At 38.3% G+C, this 4,067-nt stretch overlaps 1 pseudogene; it reads left to right on the top strand.

Annotated features, from left to right (window-relative positions):
* The first annotated feature begins 325 nt into the window (after positions 1-325).
* On the top strand, positions 326-2,436 carry LOC125146803 (zinc finger protein 131-like; annotated as a pseudogene).
* The last annotated feature ends 1,631 nt before the right edge of the window (positions 2,437-4,067 follow it).

Genomic DNA, 4,067 nt, shown 5'->3' with positions numbered 1-4,067 from the left:
TTCCATAATTCCAAGTTCATTTGTTATATATGTATTTTTGCATTTAAAAAACTTTCTTTAACAACTTTTAGTGTAATTTTCCTGGCATTTAATTATCTCACCTCTGAAAAAAATACTTGGCTGTTATTTTTAAAAGACATTTTCAGCCCCAGCCAGATCAGCAGAGGCAGGGCCCAGGCACTTGGGAGGTGATGGAGGGCAAGGAGCTGTTTAGGGGTAGGGAACAGTAAGATTTAGATTCGCCAAGAGAGGGGAAAGCAGGGAAGAAGCTCTGAGGGCCCTAGAGGTGAGAGGGCAGATTAAGATCTAGAGCAACCTGATGGCCATGGAGGCGCAAGAGATGATGCAACACCTTCAGGAGTTTCCAGAACATCAAAAAATGATCCTGGGCCAATTGAATGAACAATGAGACAAAGATCAGTTTACTAACATCACCCTGATTGCCAACAGACATGATTTTAAGGCCCACAAGGCCGTTTTGACTACTTACAGTAAGTTCTTCTACAAATTCTTTCAGGAGTTTACTCAGGAACCTTTAGTGGAGGTTAAAGTTGTTAGTAAAATGGACTCCATCATTTAATTGAGTTCACATATAAAGAAAAATTGATGATACAAAGAGAAGAGGAGACCAATGATATATAGAAAGCAGCAGAGTTTCTACAAACACTAGAAGCTATCAAAGCCTTTGAAGTCAGGAACAAAGAAAACTAAGCAACCCTAAAGGAAAATACCACAGGAAAAAGTGAGGCAAAAGAGAGAGAGAGAGAGAAAGAGAGAGAGAGATTGCAGAAACTTCAAATGTTATCACTGAGTCATTGCCATCTGCAGAGTCAGAACCTATTAAAATTGGAGGTTGCCGAAGGCACAATCGAGGTGGAACATGAAGGCATTGAAATGTTGGAGGAAGTGGCTTCTGCCAGGCAGTCTATAAAGTACATCAGAGCACAGCTTCTTCTGATGATTCCACCCTAGCTCTGTTGGCAGATATTATGATGAAAGTACCGTCGGGGTGATAGAAAAAAGCAGATTAAAGAAGAGGGTTGTACATCTGACCCCACAAGCAAACCAGTAGAAGGTATGGAAATTGTGGAATTTCAGCTGTCACACGTGAAAGACTCAATCCCTTGGGAGAAATGTAATTGTTCATTTAAACCATTTTACCATTTTTTAAATTTTTTAATGTTTTTATTTATTTTTGAAGGAAAGAGAGAGAGACAACGCATGAGCAGGGGAAGAAACAGAGGGAGAGGGAGACACAGAATACAAAGCAGGCTCCAGGCTCTGAGCTGTCAGCACAGAGCCAGATGCGGGGCTCAAACTCACAAACTGTGAGATCATAACCTGAACTGAAATCGGATGCTTAACCGACTGAGCCACCCAGACCCAACAATCATTTTACCATTTTAATGAACACAGAAACCACACTCCACTGAGAGCCTCAAGTGTGAAATATGCAATTAAAGGTATCGCTGGGAGAGCATGTGGAGACAGCAACTCAACTGTTAACTCCTCAGAGAAGGTGGAGTCAATATGCAGCAAAGAACTGGGGAAAAATTTCACGTGTCAATACTACGAGAAACAATGTGACCACTTTGGACATTTTAAAGAACGTCTCTGAAAACATGCAGGTGAAACACCTTCTGAATGTCCAAATTGTCATGAACGATCTGCCAGAAATAGCATCCTCAAATGTCACCTGACTGTGTGCCAAAATGGAGTGGGGACACAAAAAGGGAAGAAAATGCTTTAACAATGTCAGGTCCGTAACAATGTGTTTAACAACAGGGACCAGTTCAAAGATCATTTTGTAATACACACTGGAGATAAACCCCACCATTGCAGTCTATGTGACTTGTGGTTTATGCAAGGAAATGAATTAAGGAGGTATGTGGGTAATACAGTATTTCAGAGTGTCTAGTAACCAAAGTTATTTCAGTAGAAACACGCATGCAAACTGAACCCCATGATTAATGACTATTATAGAACAAGTTGGGAAGGGGAATATGTTACCACTGCTTTCAATGTGTGGATTCAGCACAAGTGACTGTGGAACAGGTCCATCCCTATCTGCTCCAGGACAGCCAAGTGCATGATTCACAGATGAGTGAACTTCCAGGGCAGGTCCAGGTGGGTTATCTAGAACCAGGTCAAATTCAGACTGAAGAACGTACTGAAGTATCTGTGGAGCAGCTGAATGTTGAATGGGTAAATCAGATGCCAGGGGAAGTACAAACTGAACTTCTAGAAGCTAATTTGGAACAAGTGACCCCTGAAATCATGCACCAGGAGGAGAGAGAGCCCATCCAAGCAGATGCTGTTGAGGCTGCCAGAGAAGCCTTCAAAGATGCTCATGGTTTAGAGACCAAACCAACAGTCGATTCCCAAGTTGAAAGGGCAGAGAATGAAAACAGAGTATCTGTGCCTGTTTTAGAATGAAATAACAAATGAATATTTTTTTTAATTTATGTGTTGGGTTTTTGAATTGATGATGGGCAATGTGACTGTCCTTAAGCTAACAAATGGACCAAAGTTAAAATCTTTTCTGTTGTGAACTGTTTCTATTAAAACAAACTGATCCCTCCCCCATTTAATGCCACACAGGAGGGATCTTTCCCATAAGTGCATGGGAAGCTTTGAGAAGTATTATTTCTGGAAACTTCAATGGATTATATTCTTATGGTACAGCTGGGTATGAATGTATTTTCATCGTGATAACGGTTTCTCCCTTCTCTCTTTCCCAGGTCATGTTCTTTCTCAGATGTTTTCCATGTTATAAAATCAAACCTGAAATCATTAGAAGACAAGTTTATGTATTATAAATCATGTTAGAACATTGAATATATAGTAAACACAAGGCTGCATGAAGAAAAATACATTGTTACTGTGCAGTTAGATGTTGGTTTCTGGCCCTCTTTACTTTTTTTAAATGTTTTATTTATTTTTGAGAGAGAGAGAGAGAGTACAAGTGGGGACAAAGCAGAGAGAGAGGGAGACAGACTCTGAAGCAAGATCCAGGCTCTGAGCTGTCAGCACAGAGCCTGACATGGGGTATGAACTCATGAACCCCAAGATTGTGACCTGTGTGGAAATCAGACGCTTAAGTGACTGAGCCACCCAGACGTCCCTGTCCTTCTGTAGTTCAAACAAACTTCTTGTCTATACTGATAGTCACAGATGTCATCTCGGCAACAGAAACAGAGGTGGTGACATTTCAAGAACATAAAAAAAAGCACACCCATGTACCTTTTCAAAACCGACTAAACTTCTATAAAGTATCTCTGATTCTTTCAAAGCATGTGTTGTAAGGAGCAATGTAGGTGATACTCTAGTACTTTATATTTTTGCTTATAGTGGCAACTACTGATTCTTTTTCTTGGTAAGTTAGATTGAGAAATTTTATTTAATGGCAACTGAAGGGCCATTTCCAATTGTGAAAATTCCTTTATATCTGTCTTCAACTTCTTTTGGTAAAAAGTTACATTAGTATTTTACCACCATATGTAGAAAAGAGGAGCATCATTTAAAAATTAATATATTTAAAATAAAGTACAAAGAAAAATATGTATATGTCAGGTTTTGTTTTGAATGAATCTTTTTCTCCAATCCTTAATGTAAAGATATTATGCTATAACTTCTAAAACTATACAAATAAGAGTGCTAAACTGTGGGCTTCAAAGTAGGTGCGTTTAACCAGTATTACTTGGAAAATAAAATAGAACCAAAAAAGAAAGAAAGAAAGAAAGAAAGAAAGAAAGAAAGAAAGAAAGAAGAAAGATAGATATTTTCATGGGGTTTATTGTCTTCTGGTTTGCATAGTATCTTATACAATGTCTGTTGTAATTCTTTGTCCCTTTGTATGTAATGTGTTTTCTCTTGCTATTTTTAAGATTTTCTGATTATAATTTTTTTAAATGTGTCAAGATGTGGTTTTCATCTTGTTTATCCTGCTTGAAGCTTATTGAATATCTTACACCTGTGAGTTTACAGTGTTCATCAAATTTGCAAAGATTTTTTTTTATTATTTCTCCAAATATTTTTCATGTTTCTTTCTCTTGTATCATTTGTGG

This window comes from Prionailurus viverrinus, chromosome D1 (genome assembly GCF_022837055.1).
Source record: "Prionailurus viverrinus isolate Anna chromosome D1, UM_Priviv_1.0, whole genome shotgun sequence".
In the NCBI taxonomy this organism is placed as follows: Eukaryota; Metazoa; Chordata; class Mammalia; order Carnivora; family Felidae; genus Prionailurus; species Prionailurus viverrinus.
The sequence above is the reverse complement of the archived record's forward strand: the minus strand, read 5'-3'. Positions and strand labels throughout refer to the sequence as shown.